The following is a 24,455-nucleotide window of genomic DNA, read 5'->3' on the forward strand; positions in this document are numbered from 1 at the left end:
CAGCACAATACAAAGAACAAAACCGGGAATGGGGGAGGAAGAGGGGCTTGGAAGAGCTGATTATTAATTATAAGACCAAAGAAATAAAGCAGATGTACTGAGCAGCTAAAAAAGATTTTAAGATACAGCACAGGAAGAAAGGAAAAGAGCACTCTTGGTAAAATTTGAGATTCTTCTCCACTGAGGCTGCAGTGACAACATCCCTCTCAGACCTCCTATTTTCTACTTGAGATGGAAGCTTTGCACTTTTATAGATGGAAATAAAACCCAGAAGGAAACCCCAACAAAAAATGCAAGCATGATGTGCGGAAATAAACTTGTTAACTTATATGCAATTTATCATATACATCCAGGAATCCAGAAAGAAATAAAAAAATCAAATGGTTGAAGTATTTTGCAAAAGTAAGTAAAGAATTGAAAATTACAATAGAGACCGAGGAATGAAATATTTCCTTTTTTTCTTTTTAGAAGGCTATAGCATAGTTTAAGGAATTACACTTCACCGAGCCTTTTATCTGAAAGTGTGATTAAAATTATAATTAAGAATTGAGTAAAACACCACGATTACAACACAATAGGACTAATCAACATGGTTGCTAAAAAAAAAAAAAAGTGTCATTAATCTATTACAGTTGTTTGAACATAGAAGATGAAAGAAGACTAATTATTTATTTATCCCGTCAAAGGTTTACACAAGATGCCTCAGCAGAGATTACTACAAGAAAGTAATCATTGTGTCACGTTCAGAACTGAATCATGAAAGTGCTCAAATGATGAAAAACAAAGCACGGGAATTATAATTTGCCTACATTTTCTGGCTGGCAAAGGTTTATAAGGCTTCAGGCTTCTCTCAGGTTCTGCGTAGTTCAGTACCTTCTTACAATTTTGAAAGCTTAGTATAATATTCATTGGGTTTATCCATTATGGTCAAAGGCTAAATTGGAACATCATACCCCTTGCCTCCAGCAGACTACCCAACTGTAGTGTCTGCAGTTTCTATTACTATTTCTTTTGATTAAAGTTTCGTAAATAAAAGCTAAAGGAAACTGACGTTTGATAACTGATTTGTGTTCGGATGATACTCTGTAGTGCAGAAATACAGATTTGAGGCTACAATATTAGCATGGTCCAGGTCATAGAAAAGTAAGTTTACTCACAGGAGGAATTATCATTAGCTTTTTTGTTTAATAATACAGCAGCAAATCTTGTTATATTTCACGTGCAGTAAGCCACATGTTGTTATGACTGCATTAGAGCTGTCATTCTCATTTTCAGCTGAGGAAATATTTGTGCTTATCAATAGCAGAAATAAGAAAAGGTTTCCTAAAAAGTGTTCTGAATGTGTCAGCCAGCGCAGGCCGGCTCAGAAAAACTGTATTATGGAAGAAAAAAACCCCGCCACCACAATGAGTTCCTGTCTGGTTTGGTAAAGTAACTTCCATACCAGTGTACATTGATTCATGGACCTTCCCACCCCATACATTCCAGAGTAGAATGGTACATAAATACCTCCAAAGGAGGATGAGACCTCTTAGCTATGTCTAGTGGGAGGAACTGCAATGGCAGGAAAGGAAAATTTGAGCTTTACTAACATTTTAAACCAGCACAACTCAATCAACCAACCAATCAATCAATCAATAAATAAAGCCTCATCCTTCTTCTTGCCTGTGGCCCGTGGAGCCTCTCTCCTTATTGCATTAGCACCCGCTTTGTGAAGCTGCACAGCAAACCATGGCACAAACGTAGGTTACCTTTTGTTTATTTATTTATTTTTAGCCGTGCTACCACAAGAGACAAAAAGACAGGAGTAAGCATCCAGGACAGGGATATATGAATTGTTTCTTTTAGTGACTGTGCCAGCTTACCCCTAGTTAAAGTATTTGTAAAACTAAGGTTACACAGGCAATGTTCAGGCTATTTACTGCATTTTGGGTGGGTTTTACAGGTGTCAGAAGTGTTTAAAGAAATCAAGTTGATAACAACCAAGTTGAGTATTCTTGGATACCTGTTTGCTCAGAGGAGACTGTTTAACAGTTCATACCCATTTAGAAAACTTTTTATTCTTGTTTTCCTGTAAGCACATATTACCTAGGTCTCATCCCCTATACATAGCAGAACAGTCACAGATCTGCAAATGTATCTGTGCTATGAAGTCTCTAACCTCTTTCGTTTTGCATTTCAAATCGGGAAGTTAAACAATGCAAGAAGAGAAAATGGGTAATCAAAAAGTGAGGAAAATATACAGCTGTTCAAAACCTCCAACCGTTACTCAGAAATGATTTGTTTAATTTTCTGGAATAACCTGGTTGTCTTAATCCATAGGATGTGAACATCTGACACGTTCTCTGCTTGAATTAACCCATTTCTTCCAGTCTAATGCTGTTATAAGCGAAGAGCCTAGATTTGATACAGTCTTAGCATCCAAAAAACCTCTCTTTAGTCAAGCATCATCTTTCAGAAGTGCGTATAAGAGGAAAAGGTCAACAAATAACCAGTCATGGTCATACACTCAAAGGCAGCAAAGAGGTCCTTATAGATTCAAATTAATTTCTATCCTCATAGCAAATGTTTGACTTTTAGAATAGTGCAATTAGGACTTAGTTGCCTGGCTAGACCTTAGAGGAAACTAAATCAGAGTATTAGATGCTAGTCATATCACGCACTACATTCACAGTTTTAATTTCCAACAGTTAGTATTGAATCACAGTAACAGAAAAGAGAAATCAGCTTTCAGCCCAGACAATTCCTCGCCTCCCCCAAACACAAACAGATAAAACATGAAGAAGAGAATACAGCTTTTCCAGAGTTGCTTTCTATGCTGGTATGCTGTTTTTAATAGATGAATATTGACAAGAGATTTGGCCAAGTGTTTCAACTGCACTGTCTTTCAGCTGAAAGAAGATAAGCACCTTTAATTTGTAGTCATATTCTTGTTTGCTAACAACAAACAAAACACATGGTTAAAGCTGTAATCTGGTTCTAAGATAATATTAGTCCCTTACTGTTTGACCCATAATGTGCACTTCTCATATTAAGAGGGGAAGCTGATTCATGTCACAGTATTTCATAAGCAGAACAATTCATATGCTAATGTACGTTTGTAATAATTTCACTTCATGCTGATGTTCCCATTACATGATAACTGTCGCAGCCTTATCTTCACGAGGACTTGAAAGCTGATCCTTCTCCAACAGAAAAGCAGTGCAAACCCTGGCAACAGGCGTTTTCTGGCCAGGTAGGGCGTAGAGGCACAGTGCAGGAACCCAACTGGCTGATGGGGCTCCTCGCAGACAGCCACAGAGCCGTCCGGACACTTGGCTTTGCCCGAGAGGCAGCCCAGAGGCTGGGCATCTTCCAAAGATCAAAGGCTGAGGGTGGAACTCGCCAGAATCTGCACAACAGTAACACTCGCAATTACAAAATCATGCTTGCTGTTACTCCACTGCAATCTGTGACATTAGGCCTATGCTGTGGGTACAATGGTAAAAGAAAGACCTAGAGGCTATGCAGGAATTTTACTTAGTAGGGTGTATATTAGTCCTGAATAAAACATGCCAGATGTCCCTGTTTTTCCTATTGCACTCTGTGTAGAAAGTGAATACTGCGAGCAAGCTACGAATGTGAAGGTTACAGATTTCAGAGACAATTTTCTATTTAAAACCACTTCTGAGTGTTCAGTATTTCACATAAATTAAATTGTTAGCACAAATCTGTGAGATAATAACAAAGCATTTCAGCTTCCATTAAAAAAGCATTACAGATATAGAGGAAAAAAATTTCAAAACATTTGGAACTTGAAAGTACTTTTTAGAGAGGATCGTTTTAATGAGAGTTTCCACCAATTACAAAGAGCTTATTCTACCCTTGCTGTTAAGTGAGCCTACTGTCCAAAGTGATCACAGAGGTTTAGGAAATGCAGTCCTCTTCCTTTCCTTGTCATGAAAACTAAAGGATCATGAAAATTCTGCTTTTCATGGATGGGCAAATACATATATATGGCCCATTAATAACATACAGACTTCTAAAAATGTCAACATATTAAAGTTGCATTGGTTCAGTGCTGGATGAGATGCAACATAGATCAGGCTGCCTTGTGGCAGAAATAGTCCCTTGCCCAAGATTCTGGATTGCTTGTGTTACATGAAATTCTGTTAATGAAGAGGAAACAAGAAAGGCAGCCAAAACTCATCTCACCCTTCAGTAAACCTGTCCCATGCAACGTAATGGGACAGACTTAAATTAGGTTTCACATGTCCTTCCTACATTGCAAGAAAAAAAAACCCAAACAAACCAAAACCAGGAACAGTGTATCAGAAAACACTTTGAAATAAGTACCAGACTTGCCAGTGCTTCTGAATTTGAACTCCATATTGCAAATAAGTAGAGTCTCTCTCTGCCCCCCCCCCCCCCCCTTTCTCCCCCTCTCCCATCTGCAGTGAGCAAAGCATTGCCTGGGTAAAGTGAGAGCAGCTGAGGGAAAGTTTCTCTACACATGTTCATAAATGTGGATTTAGAAGCAGTCTAGAGCTTACATTGTCATGGAAAGAAAGGCAGAAAGCAAGGAAAGGAACAGCTACCTGAATATTAAATGTAAATTTTCTTTTTCTTTTCCCCCCATACTCAGATATAAAAGATAACAGCCAGCACATGTGTAAAAAAAATAGGGAAAAAGAGAGGATGTGAGGAAACTCAGGGTCTCCAAACCACAGGAAGCAGTGGCCAACGGCAACTAACTGACACACAGTGCTGCCTCTAGCAACAGCAAGCACAAGCAGGGGCTGACCCCTAAAGCAAGCTTTAAGGTAAGTGAAACATTCCAAGTGGTTAAAGACTGAAAAAGGGGGAAAACCCCACAAAACATGAAAAGAAGAGTAAGATTCCCTGTACAGATTTACTTGAAGTCAGAGATATTTTCAGGTTCTCCTTCCTCCACCTCATTTCCTGAAGATGTGTAAGAATCTAACTAGTTAAAAAGCACCACCTTTTCAAACAATGACATTAAAAGCTCCCAATATTAATGATTATTTTCCTCTGACTTTTTAAAGCATCAGCTGTAGACAAGATGGCATCCAAATCACGCCTGAAACATTGTTCCTGGACAGGACTGTAAAAACATCATGCTGTATTACACTGCTACAAAACTGACACAATTTATATAGCTTGCATACCAATGTTAGATTTAAGGGAGTGTGCCTATGAATTTTATATATATATATATATTTATATATTTTTTAATGTGGCTAATAAAACTGTACAGATGTATACTGATTATTCAATTTCCCTATGATTATTCAGATTAGGACCCTCAGTGGTCACAGCTATTATTAATACAAGCAGAACAAGAACAATTTAGAAAAACATTTAAAAATTTGGATGAGATTCTTTGCGACTATGTACTGGTCTGAGTTAACAACAATTTTGACTAATTTGACAATAGTTCATTTGCAAGAACGACAGTACACGCATCCAAAATAGTATTAGCAGAAGAGAGTAGTTGCGTCCCCTTTGCAAGCACCGTAATACAGGCAAAATGACAAAAGAGATCATGTGTTTAACAGATGCTCCCTTTAGGGATTGTGTTGCTGAAAGTGCGTCCCTGCACACAGCTGCAGTGGCCCAAGGCTTACCAGATAAACACCAAATATACACACACACACTATTGTATGCAATGAAAATAAGAAATAAAGATCACTCTTGCAGCAACAGAATGGAAAAGGAGAGTTACTTTTCTGAGTCAGCTGTGCAACTTGTAAATTTTAAACTAAGATGACACAACCTTATTCTGACTAGTAACACGTATGAAAACAACTGAGAAAAACACAGTGTTAGTGTTAAATGAAACTGTGCAATAACCTAGTTTAAGTCAGACACTCACTGTAGCAAGTACATATTTTACGACACCTGTTTGCCCACTGACTGTGAACACTAATCAACACGTATATCAGCTCTCTCAAGAAAAGGAAACACCCACTCCTTACTGTCTTCTACTGTTATCTCTATACAGGGCTTCAGAACTGGGGAATTTATTTCACACAAAGTCAATTAAGAGCTTAGTTAGAGAGAAAAAAGCTTGCCAAGGGAGATAAATCCTGCAACACTCCCAAAACATAGTGAGATTCCCACTGAACCCTTCCAGAAATTCATTCCGCAGTCCAAGGACGTGCATGAACACCATCGTCCTCCTGCTTCTTGCAAGTTCAGCTCCAGGCTCTATAACAGCCAAATCAAGATGAGTGCCAAAATATTGAGGAGCAATAAGGTTTTCAGCTGGACTGTAGGCTATTTAGGGCTTTTAGGACTCGGGATGATAATCCTGCAATTAATCTAGATTCAAAGATACTCAAAGACTCTGCAGCCCTGTTGCAGTATCCTCACATAGCTCGGATAAACTATAATTTCCTGACATTTCAGATTAGTTTCAAGAGGAATTTGAAGAACTAATGCCTGTGATAGCGTAGAATACCATGATCTGGCTTATCTCTGGGAAGTCAAGTTGTTACCAGTCTCTAGGACAGGCAAAGATGAAAAATACATTCCTGAACACTTCTGTAATCACACAAACATCCAAGAAAAAGTGGTAATACTATAGAAACTAATTATTTTCAGGAAGACATATGTCACTAAGATAAGTCATTCAGTCAATTTCCATTAGGAATCATTACCCTTACGGTTTTTGTTGTTAAGCACTACTGTCATGTTAGCCCTACAAATTTAGCTGATAAAGTGACTCTGCACCTGACAACAACTTTCAGCTATGGAAATGAAAAAGTACAATAGCAAGGATCAGACCTACTTATAGTGCTTCACACCGCTGGTCATATAATTTCTGTCTTTCTTAGGTGGAGAAAATTACTTGGGGCTATCCTTCCAAATCTTGACTCCAAACAGCACAATATTAGGGAAGCAGCTCTTTCAGCATAGTGTGCAAATGTAATAAATATTCTTGGGGAGAGTGGAAACTAATAGGGGGTCCCGAGGGGACCTAAATAACCTGAGATCCCCTTGGTTCCTACACAGAGTGGAAGCACACGGAGAAATGGGTGAGGTTCAGATCACATTTCAGCAGAAATGAGATTCCTAGATGTGTTTCTCAAGGATAACAAGCGGGACACACCTGCTTGCATGGGAAAGAATACAGCGCAGGAACATAAAAAACAAGTGTGAGGGTCATCTGGACCAACTGTATACAGAAGGCTGCAGAGCTTTTCCTGCCAGCTAACGATAGGCTTTTGGAAATTATGAGAGACTCCTAGGAATTAAATCAGAAAGCCTAATTTCAGCCTGGGAGCCTAGTCTGTACCTCTTTTACAACCAAAGGACAGAGCCATTGATTCAGGGCTGGGAATAACCTCTGCCTCTCCACTAACTATACTGAATAGTGGCAAGGTTAAAGTTAGGTTTGGGGAGCGCCTGTTCCACAATGATAGGAGTATTCCTTCCTCCTTGTAGGAGATGCTACAACTCATCTATTTCAATGCTAATATTTCCTTCTTGTGAGAAAATTTGCGTTTGGAGGAGCTAGTTCAGTTTCAACTTCCAGGCGCCTTTATTGATAAAGCTGAGAAATTCCTTGCTTTGAGACTGCTTTTTAAAAGACAAGAATTTGTAGATGATGATCAACTCATCTTGCAAATTTCTGTTCTATAAATTTACACGACTGAACTCGAGGCCTCACAGTATAAGAGTTTTGTTGGTTTTTTTCCCCTCCAGACCTTGAAAAATTCCACAGGCCTCTTTTTTAACTGTCTCCTTTATTTATACTTCATTGTTAAATGGAAGTATCAAGGCACTGGATACAATATTTTAGTACTGCAATATTTTAGCATCACGCTGACAGCCAAGCTGAACAAGCTTCTTAAATTGCCCCTTGGCTTTCCTTCAAGTTACTATCCTGAAGAGGTTTGTATTTGTAACCCTACAACTGTGCTTGCATTACCTTCCATGTAGCAGCATTAAAAACACATTTTGTTGTACCATGAGCACTTAACTAGGCAATTCACATATGACTATCATGCTGTAATACTGATTCAACTTCATTATTTACTAATATCTCACCAATTTTGGACACCCTGTAAAGTAGTAGGACTGCAGAGGATACTTAATTTTTACATCATCCAAATGCTTAAAAAAACAACTAAAACCAACTAAAACAACTACTAAAAAGCTTTGAATCTATACATTTCTTAACATAACTCACACACAGAGCTAAAACTCACCTCAATTATCAAATATTAATGAAGACTTGAGAGCCATATTTTTTAAAAATACTGTATATAGTCTTTATGTTATACAATGTAAATTTTAAAAAGTGAAGTATCAAAACAAATGCCATAGAGAAATACACATATAACATAGCCACAGGTTAGCTTAAGTAGGTCATACTTTCCAGAGAAGTAAGAAGCTGTCTGTCAGTCATAGGCAGATTCAGACCTGCCATTCATGATATTTGGAGGCCTCATTTACACTGTCCAGCTCTTCCCAGTAGAACTACATCAGTACTGATCAACCAACAAAACTCCCTACTCTAGCTGTGGTATATACAAAAGAAAGGGACTGGATTTCTCTCACCTAGCTGCAGACTTTCAAAGATTAAGCTGCCGAAGTCTAAACTCCATCTATAGTTAACAGAGAGAGAGAGAGAGAGAGAGAGAGAGAGAGACGTACCTGGGCAAGACAGAATTCATATCCCCGAACTGAGGATAGGGGAAATTGTCTTTTCCACTTAACTGCAGACTTACCAAGACTTACAGATGCTTAACCTTTGTATGCTCATAGAGGTTAGATGAGAGGAATGCCACACCAAGACCTTCTGCACTACAGTCATCGGGAGTGAAGCACAATAAACTAAAAAGGATTTTCTTCCACCAGCAGAGCTGCTCTGTGGGGAACAGACCACATGTGAGTGCAGTGTTGCTGGTGCTGATGAATTTTTTCTGCCCTAAGCAGAGGGCAGGAGCAGGTCTTCATCTCTCATTATTTGTTCTCTCATAATTTGTTCATACAATTCCCAAGCTCTATGTATCATTACTTTAATTGGGAATGGCAAACTAATGGGCTGAACATTCTTTGATGGTCAGAGTGCTGAATAAAGAGATGCATGGAGTCAAAGTAAATGATTCAAAGGGGTTTTATCTTCCAGTCTCTAAGACAATGCTGAAGAAACCGGAAAAAATATAATAACAAGATTCTTACAGCAATTTTGGATGTTTCTACTTAGGTATCAAATTTATTCAAAATTGGGAACTGGAAGCTTATGTCTTATCGTGTAACTCTGAATAACAGCACCACTAGATTGGAAGCATCTTCCTGTCAAATCCTCTAAAGGCAGGTGTCTAGCAGCAGATCTCTGCTACGATTATTGTTGAAATTGTACCAAAATTGGCAATCTTGATTTTCTACTGTACATCAGTCCCCACATTAGCCAACATGCGTGTGTGTGCATATCTATGTGAAAGGATGTACAAAAATCCACTGAAAAATAAATCCAAATCTTTCTGCAACCTGAGCTAAAATTTTTCAGCTCACTTTCTGGAAACATAGAAAGTAGGTCAGCATATATCCCAAAATAGCACATCAGCACTGAAAGAAAAAGTAGTATATCTGTATCTTTGGACTTTTTAGCTCATTTCTCTATAGGGGGGAATGGAGAATGAAAGCCTTTCCCTTATTCTACTATATGGAGGAACACATACAAGAAAAAATTTATTATACTTTAAAAAGCACCCAAATCAGCCACCTACATGGGGAAGATGTTATCTGTATTAATCAAAGCAAAATAGCACTGAATAGAACAATTTAAGCTTTATCTAAATATAAGCAAGGGAAAAGCCAGTAAGTTTAAAATGTGTTTAAAATGTTGTACTGGATATGTATCACATGCTGTTCCTTGCACATCTTGTTCCTTGTATAAAAAACCTATTCGGTAAAATATTTACTTTGGAAATAATGGCATACTTTCTGTGATTTTGTTGTTCATCTTGTGATTTTTTTTAAAAAGTATTTGCTGTTTCAGTAAGAATTGGAATTGCTGCCTATTTTGTGATACCTTTCATGCTATGGACACTCCTAAACACAAAATATTTTCTTTAATACCAGATGCAGGTCTCCCACTTTTTAAGGAAGTAAAAAGGTACAAGCAAAAACCAAATTATTTAAACTCACACATCTTATAGCTATAAAGATTCTGAAGAACTCTTCTGCGATTAATATTGACAAGCTCCTTTCATGAACTATTACAGTACCTTAACATGAAAAGAACAAAAAAAACCCACTCTTAGGCAACATTAAATGATGCTTATCAGCCCTAAAATGTTATTACCTTATTCAAGTCAATATCAGTACTGTTGGCTACAACATGATGAATGACGCTGATCTGTTTCCCAGAACAGATTGCAAGCTAGAACACTGATATTTTTCATTAGGAAAAAATCATATTGCCTCCCCCAAATTCCAAGTGTCAGTCTTCATTTGTATCTCCGCACTAGATTAAAATGAATGTTTGAAAGGTACTAAGCACTGGCAATATCACCTTTTAAGTTCAGTGATTTTTATGCAACCAGCAGGAATCCCTAAAAATAACAAAACAAACCTATTTTTAGTTCTTCCTTTTCCATTTGCCTCCCCCCCCCCTTGTTTTATTTTTTAAACTATTGGTCTATTCATGCTCCATCTCAGTTCTTGGACCTAGCTCTAATATATATTCCCCTGTATAAGTCCAACCTGTTTAAATATCTCATCCACCAGCTTATGAAGTACTATAATTCATGTACGTATGTACATAGTTTAGGCAATTATAGAACTGGACTCTTCCACACAGCCAGGCTTAAGTCTCTCCAAAAAGGGAGATCGAAATGGAGAACAACTTCCTGAACCTATAGCTGCTGGGATCTGGACTTTTCTTTGACACTCAATAAACCAATGCTTGCTATCAGAACTTAAGTAAAAATTAGAACCTTCATAGGTAAGACAGGCTCCACAATTAACTGAGTGAAGTGATGATCGAGTTTCTCAAACTTTGAAAAATGAAGTCAAAGTACTAAAATAAAATAAAATGGTTGAGTTTTTACGTCCTGTGAGGCCTCCACCTTGCAAAATTTTAAAACTCTAACCTAGCAAACAAAGTGCATAATTAAACACATTTAATTGCATTCCTAGATTACTGCCGGATAGCTTGTCACATGCCTTGGTGGGTCTAAATAGACAGTTTTCATTTGTTACTTCCAAAAGCCAAAGGCACAGAACTGAGTTCAATTTAGAGCTGGACAAATATACTATTAAAATATCATCAGATCATATAAATCAAAAAGCATAAATTTATAGTGCAGCATTAAAATAAATGAGGAAATAAGGCAGTATATATAATATGAGTCGCAACAGATACAATCTCCCCTACCATTCTCTTGCTGATGCCAGCAACGTCATCCTCCAAAATCTGACAGAACTTATGGGAAGATAATAGGTCCCATATTCATCAGACTTTAGTACTGCTAGTTTTTCCAATATGCCACCAGTGTAATTAAAAAACAACACTGTTCTAGTTAAATGGAACTAAATCATTCCCTCCGTGCCCTGGGATTTTTTCTAAACTGTAAAAGACAAGAGATTTCACAAGAGCACATCATGTCAGTTGGTCTCATCTTCCTTTTAGAAAATAAAAGCCCATGAATATGTTTGAATATTGATGAGATTCCAACTCTGAGTTCAAGGACATTTACAAGACACCTGCTAATATGCCAAATTTGCATTCATTGGAGTGGGAAGCCTGCTGCAGCGAGATACTGTTTTCACTAAGAAGCCATTAGCTTAACTGCTGAGAGGTTGTATCTTCTTAAACCGCTTTGTGAAGGAGAAGCATTAGTATAATCAGTTGTTTCAAGGCACAGTAAAACAGGTAAACTTAGTCCAGAATTGGTCAAATCTAGCACTTTCTGAATTTGCTTAACCGGGACATAGGCGGTCCTAGAATTACAGTCACAAGGTAGTCTAGGGAACAGCCCGCTCATTTCCCAGCTTAGAGCCTGTAATTACATATAGTTGTACTTTTCCAGACCAGAGTCATCACACATTCCCTCCTGGCTCACGTGGTGCAATGATTCGTGCTTAATCTTGTGTCTAGAGCACTAGTGACTGTGCTCTAGACTCCTGTGGCTGCATTATTTTATATGGGTTAGACGTCTCCCTTACACCCTTTAGTGACTGACATGGGAATTTCAGCATGATCAATGGTACACCAGGTTGAAATCACACAGGCTGCTGCGGAGATGTGTCCTAGAGCCCTACCACAAGTCAAACTGAACATACAGACTCAGCCATATGGAGCCCTTTTCATGTCAGCATGCATGTACACAGCCCTGCTGCACAGACCAGCTTCTCTCTAGGCAATGAAAATCACCATCTTCACAATGGTCATATAGGTCTAGAATATATATCACACATTTACAGATCTCTGTGCTCCACAGCATAAATACATCCTTCTACTTGTTTTGATCTGCACTGTCTTAGATAAAAGAAGACTACATTGAAATAAAATAGACACTGAATTATAAATGGTATTATAATTGTCCCAATGTACTGAAAACCATCATCCAAAAATCTAGAAATGTCTGAAAAAGAAAAATCTGTATTTAAGCAATCAAAGAACATAAAAATAACTACTCAGGTTGAAAAGTCTGTGGCCCTGTCAAAAGCCTTTATAGTACTGCTCTTAAAAGCAAAAGAAAATATTTCACTCTTCAGTGGATTAGAATTGGGAGCACTATGGAAGCAAGTACTCCAGGAGAAATACTGCTAACAATATAATTTGCTGTGACTTACAGCTGAGTACAGGTCAAAATTAATTGATGCCAAGAAATCTTATTTTTATATGACAGAAGGACTAGCTACTGCTTAATAAGGACAGGTTAAAACCCATCCAACCTTTTTTAGTAGGAAAAAAAGGTTTGGTTTTGCTCAAGAGAAGGACACTGATGAATTTCTACTCATCTTGCTCTCTATTTTTCCCCTGGTTCCTTGAAGTATAAATGCATGGTAGCAATTGCAGCTATTTCAGACACTTAACTTAGTACACACGCAAAATGCTTATTCATCTGTTTTCAAACACATACCAGCATTTACAAAACCAAATATAGCCAACTTTTTTCTGTAAGGAATTTTAGTCCCAGGAAGGCTTTAACTAAACACTTGCACTGTATCAGATTAGTTAAAGCCCGCAAGTTCCTTCAGCTCCTGGTAATGGTTTGCCAGCTTTCTCTAACATGAAGATAAAGAGTCCATAAATACTTGTAGTAAAGTATGTGCACAATCTCATGTCACATGTGATGGTCTCAATATACCTTTGTAATTCATATTTAAAGTGAGGCCATAAGAAACCAAAACCTGTCATTGCCAAATATTTAAATTCATGCACACAGTCCTTTTCAGTAAGAACTATGTATACATGAGCTTCCAAATCCCAACATGCAAGTTTCATATTTTTCACCTATGCAAAAGACTTTTAACTATTTACTTAAAAAAGGATAATAGTTGCCACATTTATTCAATAAAGAAATGCATTCACACATAAAATTCACTGTCATTCTAATGGAAAAATCTCACGTAAATCCGTAATGGCTAGACAATTAATGTAAAGTCTTACCTTTCCCTGAAGCGACAGTTTCCAGTAGTGATCTCTCTTAATGCTTTAATTTTGCAATGTAATTTTCATAAATAGTTGTCTAGTTCAGGCAGAGATGGGTTAACTGCAAGCAGTCTGGATGCTATCTTGCTCGCTTCCTGGAGATCACTGTTTCGCATGGTGAGCCATCACAACTACCTAGGGAAAATAACAGTTGTCTTAACCTTCGGTCACCTGGACAACATGATATATTACTGCTCCCAGATTAAACAAAAGATTTAAACAAAATCCAAGTCTTAAAACAAGACCTTAAAAATTGTATTTATCTACCACACATTTCATAATAGATGCTGTTAAAAGAATTATTGCATACTTTCTTACCAGGAATTCATGCTCTTGGATAGAGACATAAAACAAGTGGGAAAATTTTATATACAAATGTTGTAAATTTTTCAAACTACAACTTGTCTTTACACTGACAATATGAACTACACTTTTTTTTTTTGGTAGATATCTGGTCAGAAACTATAAGCAACAGTGGAAACTGAGTTATGCTGTAATTCCTTAAGCAGAAGTAAACAGACGTGCCTCTGGAAAATAAAATTGCTGAGAATAGGAATCTACTTTTACTATTTGGGTATAACTGCAAGATCCCTTTTAGAACAGGAAACATTATATTTCTATTTGGTGCAACTACAGGCACCTGGCAGCCAATTTTTTAATTCAGTCTAATAACAGCTGCAGGCTGAGAAACAAAAGTTATTCACTCATAACCATTCTTTGAGACAGGCTATGTACATTTCCTCTTATGCTATACGGAAGCGGCACAAAGCTAGCATTGCAACATTTCCTCACCTAGACTGGCTGAAATCTTCTCAGCCCCCCAAAATCCCAACACAGAGATGGCTTTTGGACCACAGGACTGTTCTTACTGTATATCAGGTTTATGTCCTGGATTCCCTCCCTGGTCATGGTATCAAAGGAGCATGAAGTTGCCTCCGATGCTCCTCCTCTGAGCAATATGCTCATCATATGATGCCATGTCACTGTCAGCCTGTCCGAAGTTTTAATGCTGTTTCAGAAGGTGGTGATGGAAAAAGAAGCTGAGAGTTTTGAGCAGATCCCAACACGCACAAATGCTCTGAAGCCAAGACTGCCACCTGCACCATGTCTGTGTTCAAATCCACTGGCAGAAAATGTGGGTACCACACTTCGGGGGGAGAGCGCTGTCCCGTGATGGGTATGCCCAGAGGCCCATAATGCTGGGTATCAAATCCAACTTGAACTTTGTAACTATGAGGACAGTCTGAATGTCCTTTGTGAGCTCAGGGAGTGATGATGCTACATAGATCTGTAACACGAGTAAGACACCTTGTCTGCTAACTTGAATATGAGATGCAGTTGCTATGGGCCTTGTCCAACCAAAGCGTTGAATACCTCCAAGGACAGAGTCATGACCGATCTGGACAACCACAGTGCTGTCAGAGCAGCCTCTTGAACAGCATATCTCTATCTGAATACACCAGACCCACGGCAGCAAACAGGACAATCCAACTCCAACAGCATTACTTGACCTGTTCAGCCCCATGAAATGTTTGATAGGGCACTTAATCAAAAGACCTACTGAGTCACTATTAGCAAATGATACTCAGTTTTCTGCTATCTCACAAGGCAGTGTTTTACAACCCTGTCTCCTCTCCCCACTTTTCCATTAGCAACAGGTACCACCCTCACGCCCTCACCACTTTACCATGTGTTATTAAAGAGCTTATACATTTTTATTTCTCTCTCTTCAGTGCCTTTTTCCTTCTGGATAGCCCTTATTCCATAAGAACACAATAGTAGTTCTGCCCACACTTTAAGAAGCACTACTGTAAGTCTAGATAATTCTCTTCTTGCATGTTTATGCAAGAGTTCAGGCTTCCTGAACGTTAAGAGAACTATCAAACTCTGGCATCTGAGTCAAAAGTCACCGAGATAGACAAGGCAGTCATGGCTCAGATCTGCCCCTTCAAACCTTCTGCAAATTTGGGTATCTTTTTGTATGCTATACTCCAGGTGCATTTTTAAAGATAAGGCCCCATTGTTTAGATGCTTTTTGGGTTTGGAAAATGAGAAGTGACAGACAGTAGATCTGACAGGTTTCTGAAACTACTCTAGTTCCTCATCTCCCTGCTGCTAAGTCTGTTCATGTGTGCAAGATGCTGTCAGAGACGTACAAGATTTTTGGACAAAAATAGGTCATCAAGTTTTAAACTCACCAAAGAAAATCCCAATACATGGAATACTTCAGGTTATCATCATCAATACAATAGAGTGGATTTAGTTCGTCGTACATCACATCTGTGCAGTAACGGAACAGGAGACTGCATCTTAAAAGCAGTTCCCTGGTTTTGCATATCCAGGTGATAAATTGCACTTTCCAGTCTCCGGTAGCCTGAAGTCACTACCCTTCGCTTTGGGGGGAAGAGGAGGGTCAGGAGGAGAGGGAGGGAGTGCTTTCCATAACAGACTCTCAGGCAACAGTGTAAATACTGACTTTCACGGACATACTTTACTTCAAAGAACAGGGGCAGGCTGAATCAAGCAGTCTCCAGCCAAACATTACAACCATGTGCAGACACACCACCTCTTCAGTCCAGTATATAAAGGGCACAGTCTCCTCTACAGCCAGAGCAGAAAACAGACCCTGAACAAGGATAAAAATGAGGAACCCAAAATAATGTACAGTATGGATATAATTAGTTTAACTGCAAAGTGTTGGACAATTATTTGCCATAGACCATCTAACTCTTTATTCATCCTCCTCGAGACATTTCTTGTTAAGTATGTTATTTCTACACAGGTATTATTTACACCAAACCATGACTTTCATAGATCAGTGCCTTGTTACATTAGTCTCAAAACATATGTAATACAACATGTATAAGTCACAGAGATCATTGGCACTTCCACTGTGCCCAACTTTTTCTTCTGGAAAAGCAGGATTTTCATTTGTATCTCTTTTTAGAGGTAAAGAAAATGAATACATGCCCTAAGTAGGTACACATTGTTCTTGTAAATATTATTGCTTAAACAGGCATTTCTAAAAAGATCATCATAACACAAAATATTTAAAAGTATGAAAATTACGGCATTAAACACACAAACAATGCAGTAACTCCACAGCTGTATGGTAAAACATCCCAAAATAAGGAGGTTTGTCAAAATACACATTGTTCTCCAACAAACAAAAAACCTAGTGAAGATAAGAGCTGCATCACTCCAGCACCCTCTGTTGGCCTTCCTGCAGCATATTACTTTGTGTACTCATTTAAAAGCATCATTTATTTCATCCTTAAGCTATGACAAAGATTCCTTTATACAAAAACACACGTGAAGAGCAAAAAAAAAACCCAACACCCCACGACTCAGCCCTACTGATAGAAACTTGAGATATATAGCACAACATAGCTTAACATCAGAATACTCAGTACTGCCGGACCTGTCATGCATTAGCCCATCTTTGCAGATAGTCAGAATTGATCTAATTATAAGGGCAGAATGTTCTTTACCAGCCCTCTTTGTGTCTGATATTTCTAACAGACACCAATAATAAATGGTATCTCATGTGCAGCTCCCAGCAATAGAAATGACAGCTCTACAGAAGGAACTATTTTTATGGAACATCTTTCACCAGGGCAACTGAGAACTGACAATACATACATTATGTAAAATATCATCCACAAAAGAAAGTGCTCAAACCACGCCTCATCAAGCATGCAGATAAATAAGGTCCAGATGCCAGATACAAGGTGATCTAAATATAAACTCCATATACTGCATTCTGGTGTACAGCCAGATGGTGTAATTTCCAGAAGCAAAGGCCCTTAGTCCAGCAAGCCCGGCAGCTGCTTCGTAAAGCTGGCTCACAGCTTTGCAACAGCAGACGTGAAGTTGCAGTGGGAGTGGAGAGGAAGAAGGAGGGAGAAGCGGTAGGGCTGAGAGGGAGAAGCAGGCGTGCTCTCATAGCGCTGAGGGAGGTAAGGGAGGTACGGGCTGCTTCTGAGAAAAGCCAGCCAGGGGGTTACAGGGGCTGCCTTGTCCTTTCTGGCCCTTCGGCTGGTGAGAAGAGCAGAAAGGAGCCTATGCCTGGCTGTGCAGCAGGAGGCAAAGACCTGCTGCCTGGCCATCTTGCAGTCCTTGAACCACCACTCAAGAAAAGCCACAGGCAAAGGAAAGGCAGGACCAAAGGAGGAGTTACTGAGCTGTCTGGCTGCTTCCACCAGCCAAATGGTCGAGTAACTGCCTATTTTATCTACCTACAGCTAAACCCTGAAGATAACACTGACCAGAATCCAAAGAACCAACAAAAGAGCTTTTCTTAGCTGACCTTAAGTTTAACGACAAGGAAAAATGTAGTCTCAGAAATGTGACCAGTTATTGCAAACTTGCTCCTAACGCTCTTAACTTTGCACATTTAAGCTCTGTACGGTTTTGTATCTGCTTAGTTTTGTTTTCACAGCATCCCGTCTGCTCACCTGAAATTCATACCTATTATCTCACCACCCTTCCAGGCTCTGCTCTCTGCTTCTCTTCTTTTCTGCATGCACCTTCACATGATTCTCTCCTAATATTTCTGTGTTTATTGACTTTAAGATGGTGCTAATAAAAACTGATGGTCAGATAATAATCTCCTGAACATGCTGAAATGCACACAAACTTTTGCCAAACAAATTTGTAGTACTATTTGTCAGAAAGTATTACTATCCTATTTCAAATGTTTACTCACATGCTTCTGCTTTGGGTAATTATATTTTACCATTTAACAGAGATGGAGAAATCAGTTTGATTTGGAATGTCAAGATCTGAATTATTAGAGTCAAATATTTATTGCACAGAACAAACCAGAAATTATCTCATGAAATCTGTGCAGTTCATTTGAGGTCACTCACTAACCAGTCCAGAAGCCAGAGGTGGCCCCAAACTGAATCCACATCCCTAAACCTCAAAACTGGAAAAAAGCAATCAAGCATTTGCAATGCATGATGTTATCATTCATTTTCAGGAGTTACTATTCTGACAGTTATTTTCAGGCATTTATATTCTTGCTTTATACTAGTTTCTGCTGGCAAAGATTTCTTTCTCTTTAGCTGTTTTGTTATTTTATAACAAATTTACCGCTTCATTTTCCCCATGTTTAAAAGGTCTGGTTCTAATGGTAGAAGTCATTTCCTTTAAGACTTGGCTGTTACAGATGGCTGGTTAGGGCTGCAGTAGCCTGTTCAGTGACAGGTTACTTACGCAATGAAGTTCCTCTGCCTAGCAACCCTGAGGGTGGGGTTCAAAACAGCAACTGCACCAGTCACATTTTGCAACTGAAAGTGAGGGAAAAAAGAAAAAGAGATGCAGGAACCTGGAGTGTTAAGGGGAAACACTGCTTTTCTTCATGAGAAATGTAACTTGCTATGAAAAGAAGGTAACAAAAACCATAGAAGAATGAATCTAAGGCAGCTAAAATATTTCCCACAAAGTTGTAATTAATTCTGAGATCATAATATGATAATGATTATTAAGAGAAATAATTCATGCAGAGAACACATTAATCCCTGCAGAGGATCATGTAAATACTTTGCTGTTCGGGCACTAACCTTCCCTTTCCATTGAATACTGAAACAATCTTCACTTACAAAAAATTCTTGTTAAAAAAAGTTACTGGTAAAATAGCTGGATATTTTGAATATTTACAGAGAAAGGTTCAGTATTAGTATCTTTATGTTGAGATGTTAAATTGAAAAAAAAGTGAAGGCAAACATTAAAATTACTGTTGACTGAGTTTTAGGAATAAAATTAACTTTACTATTTTCATTTACTAAGTTTGTGATAGGTAAAAGTAGGCAAAATTACAATATAAAATACATTATTTTGGAGATTTATAAATAAATATTCTGTGAAAGAATCAAGGAAACCAGTACTTCAAACATTAGTGAATGAGAAAAAAACCCAACCCTAAACTATATGGGCATGTATCACTTTATTTTTCATAAAAATTATTCCATTTAATGATTTCCCCATGCTCCCCAATTTGAAAGTCTTTCCTTTCCTATGCTTGCCCAGAAACTGATTAAGTACCACAGTGAGAATAAGCTTAGCTGGGGAAGTTATCCATTTATATTCATATAGAACTTCTATTTTTAATTTTTTAAAGTATTTAATGCAGAGGGGAGAAACTACCGCCCAGGCAGCAGGGACGCACTCGGCCAGTCCATGGAGCGCAATGCCATACCAGGAACATCTGCGCTTGCTTCAAACCAGCTACTGCTGTGCAGCACAACGTAAAGCTTTTGGTTTGGGTGCTGGAAGGAGAAGAGCTTTATCAGTTGCCTGCATCTACCCAACTAAAGGCACTTCTCATTTGGTTTCACCCAGCCAGGCCTGAGCAGTCTGCAGCCCTGAACTGGTGCAAACAGCTCAGAAAGGCAGCGTGAGCATTTCTGCACAACGATACAGCTCGTGCTGTACATACACCTCCGGTCCTCATGCTCTCAAAGACAGCTAGTATTAGTCTTTATCCCAACATGCTAGTCTCTTATACAGGATCCTTTTCTGGTAACTATGTTGCTTTACACAGGAAGTAAATGCACTAAATGCTTTTACTAAGTGAAGAGTCTGAGATGCATCTTTCATGCTCTGAAACAGATTGATAAACATACCAGTACTTGGAAGGCACTATTGTCTGATGTGTTATTATACAATCCCTAGAGTTCAACTTGGCAGGTCATTTCTTACCAAACATACATATGGTCACGTTTCTTTTCCATTTACCTTACTCGTGACAAAATGTTCACCTTACCAATTGACCCACGTGGCCTGATTGCTATTAGCAAAGGCAGTTCGCTAATAAACATTCTGTGGTCCTAAAAACATTTACTTAATTCACTAATAGAAAAGAAGATAAAGCGATACAAAACAAACACCTCAACTATTAAAAATTGGTAAGTGAAGGCTGGGATCAACCTTGTTTGCCAGCAGGGTGGCAGTACATGGATTATTGCCTCCCACCGTGGTCACCGATAGCTCCATGCTGGCTCTCTGGAGAGCTCCACGTTGATGAAAACTTTGAAAATTAGTATCAATAAATGCCATCCCATTCTAGTTTTAAACTCTCATGTCTTTGGCTATTTTTTAAGAGAACTTTTCAAAACACAACAGTTCTACATAAATTTCACCTCAAAATTGCCCATCAGTCTTGAATAACTTGTATTTGTCAAAGATTTGGAAAGTGAAAAGGACAGAATCAGATGGTATTCTGAAAAGGCCCTAACATCTGAGATAGAGGATTAAAAAATCGAAACAAAGCACAAACACAAAAACCCCAACCCTCCCTCTACTTCACACTGGTGGGAAGACTTGAGCACAGCCAACACAAGAGAGCTGGCAGGACAGAGCAGCCTGTAGGATGAAGGGATCTCATTTTACAGCATCAGCACCGATTTCCTCCTGGTGAAAGTGATCACATAACCATGGCCTCGTTGGGAAGCAAAGTAGTGAGGGTAAAACACTTTATTGCTTAAAAAGTAAGGCATTTCTATACATGACTAAAAAGGAAGGTAAACGGTGGTGGGGTGTTGCACTTGCCACCCGCAGGACAGCGCTGCATTCTCCGAAGAGCTCTGTGGCTTGCTGTCCTACTGCAAGCATCTCTAATGGTGCATCAAGTGTTGGTTTGGTGACTACAGCAAGAGTGGAGGTCCATTTGAACAAAAATATGAAAAATAATCCTCTTATTAAAAAACTCAGATTTTTAATTTGGGCCAAAAATCTGACATTTATTTTAGTAGGCTTCTGTGATGTGGCTGGCTGCAATAGTTTTCAGATAGGAATTACTACTTTTGTTTTGCTAGTTTTAATTAAATTTGATCTCTAAACTGGCATTTCATTAAATAGTTTTCCTTTTTCTGATCTCTCTCCCCACCCTGTTTTGATTAATCAGACATGCAAGCAACTTCAGTGACCTAGACACTGCAATTTTCAATAAATAAACTCTGGATGAAACTCATATGCAATCTGCACAAAGCATCCCGAACAAGATTTAGACCTGAACTTTTCCAGCTTTTCTTGCAGGCACGAGCAGGAAGAACAATCTGAAAGACGGGTATCAAAAATGGTAGAACAGAAATCTATTTTCCAGAGACTTTTTTCCTATCATGATCTGCATAAATTTTTTCCCCAGCTAAGTAGCTTAAGGAAAAAAACAAACAAAACACCCACTGCAGCCAGTACCTTGCCTTCATGTTATAAAATTAGCCATCTCTTTAATTTAGTTTAAATTTCCTTTGTCTAATTAAAAGGCAAATTCTGTAGTACAGCATTAATTTTTTCTTTCTTTTTTTTTTTTTTTTTTTTTTTTTTACATCTCAAGTAATTTTTTATTATTTTAGATAACAAAGAGTAGAAATTGAATAATAAATCTAAGTAAGAACCAAGCCAGGCATCCCCTTGACTTACAGTTGGCTTATCCATCTGTTATGCCTTTACACATAAAGGCCTTCTGAGTGAATAATTAAGAAGAAAGACTTACAGAAGTAGCATTAAGTTACTTTTTAGTTTGAAATACCAATCAGTTTGCTGCCCACTTACTTATTAAAATATTTAATGCCAAAAAAAAGACAAAAAAACCCCATCCCGAAGTGAAGTAAAAAATCTGAACTACTACAGCCAAAGTTTCTGAATATGAGTCATCTGCCAAAAAAATACAAAACCAAACTCCAGGTGCCCAAACTTGATGATAATAGTGTTCTGAATAGTACCTTCATTGACTGCACTTTCTAGCTGCCATGTATATGACAATCTCAAAAATGAAATCTGAATCAGAATCATGAAGACTTCCAAAACAATAGATAAATTAAAAAAAAAGACTTTCAGTTGCAAAATTCTTTAAAAGATTACTTCATTTAGGAAAACTAAACAATTCAGAAAGCGTCTGTAAGGACGCCTTTATACTTGCAATCAATATTGCTTTCTTCAGTCGTACAATAAACCACTGTTAATCATGCTGCCAGCGAACTGCTTCAGAATTAAGCAGAGAGCACTTTATTCAAAACTTACACTAACAAAACAAGATTAACATGTATCTTGACTAAACATCCTTTTCTCAAAAGTATTAATAGTGAGCAGAGTCCTTGATGCGTTCTTCCTCTCCACTGTGCTCAGAGGAAGATCCAGATCTGTTCATCTCTGACACTGAAGCCTCTGACAAACAGCTATCACTATGAAAAAAATAGGTGGAAAAACTACATAATAGTTTCAAGTTTTGAGAGAGAAACGTGAGAATATCTGTGCTTTGCAATACTCAGCATTATCTGCTTTTCTGCAAGAAACCACTTACAAAGAAATAATGTAAACAAATACTAAAAAATGCATGCAACTTCAATGTTAACGTTCTCCTGTATGCAAATCACAGATAGTAACATATACAGAATTCATTTACTGATGCTTAGCAACCTATATGGGAAATAAGGCATAGAAAAAAATAATCTAAATTCCATGGAAATATAACAGAAAACCAGCAAACACCAGGTAGCTGAAATACAGATTTAACCGCTCACTAATCTATTAAAAAGAAGATACCCCCTTTGCCTTTGTTGGTGTGTGCACATAAACAGACAGGCTTTGATGCTGCCATTGTTTCCAAGATGTTACTTCAAAATTTCTGAAAAGCTAATTAAGGAAAATAACTGTCTGTAGTGTTTATGAAGTAACACAGCTTTCCTTCACTTCTATAACACAATTTTAACTGACCAGTAGACCTCAAAACCCAGCCCATGTCAGCTCCACTCAGCAAAGCTTCACAATATAGCGTAGTACCAGTCCCACAAAGTGCACCTCTGCTGCCAACACCATGACCCCGGCTCGGTGCAGCACCCAAGGAACTGCCAAGTCCAACATCCAGAGGGAAACCTTCACAGCCCTCTAACTTGCATTTCAAGGGGATGAATAGGAATGCAAGGACCAGACAACAGCTGCCATTCACTGATGAGTCTCAGTGATGGGGCCATGCTAAAAGAGAAGTGCTTTTCAATTTTGAGTTAATTACAGTTATTAGCTTTTGATCTGTATCATTTTCACTTCTATTTTAACTGCCCAGCTAGAACCCCCCTCTCTCAAAAATAAACTTCACAAGTCTTTTCTCAAAGGTACATTTATCAAGTTCACGTTCCCCAATGACATGTATATCTGAGACCTTCAATGCACTGGAAAATCCTACCCTTTTTTGCAATTAATAAGACTGTTTTCTAAAATCTAATGTAATGTTGACTGAAGAATGCAGGAAGAAATGCAACCATTCCACCAAGCAACTACATCAAGATCTTTTTGAAAAGGACACCACAAAGTATTACTATTACATACACATGGATCATTACTTCAGACAAAACACAAAGCCTCTTTCCTGTTCAGTACGAATCCATTCTTAAAGCATTGTGCATATAATACAAGTATGAAAAACATACAAGTTTTGAATACAGTTTCTTCTACAGAGACCACAGTTGGTCTGTACAAAACCATCAATGTATAAAACACCAACACAAGTTTTACATTTAATTCAGTTCTGAGACAGACAATAATAATCAAGTCTGAAAACCCATTCTTTAAATATGTCTATCTGTGGGAAATAGGAATATTCAGGCATCCTACATGACAAAAATGCTGATCACTTTTGTACGTATCTAGTACCTCTATGATCTCTATTCCTACTATGGTTAAGACAGACAACCCTTTCCTTTTCCCCTCAGCTTGCATGTCTTGCTTGATTAACTTATAATCATTAGTAACAGTTTGCCTTTTTTTAAGCAGAAAAATGCAC

The 24,455-nt window shown here is 38.2% G+C and overlaps 1 protein-coding gene across 2 annotated transcripts in view; it reads right to left on the minus strand.

The window, feature by feature from the left end:
* Positions 1-24,455, minus strand: part of FRY (FRY microtubule binding protein) — a 251,433-nt gene that overhangs the window by 208,596 nt on the left and 18,382 nt on the right. For both annotated transcript variants that reach the window (XM_030042562.2, XM_030042563.2), the window contains exon 2: positions 13,634-13,810. The gene's annotated coding sequence lies outside the window, so the exon portion shown is untranslated. The remainder of the gene's footprint in view (positions 1-13,633; positions 13,811-24,455) is intronic.

Source organism: Aquila chrysaetos, chromosome 19, assembly GCF_900496995.4.
Source record: "Aquila chrysaetos chrysaetos chromosome 19, bAquChr1.4, whole genome shotgun sequence".
Classification (NCBI taxonomy): domain Eukaryota; kingdom Metazoa; phylum Chordata; class Aves; order Accipitriformes; family Accipitridae; genus Aquila; species Aquila chrysaetos.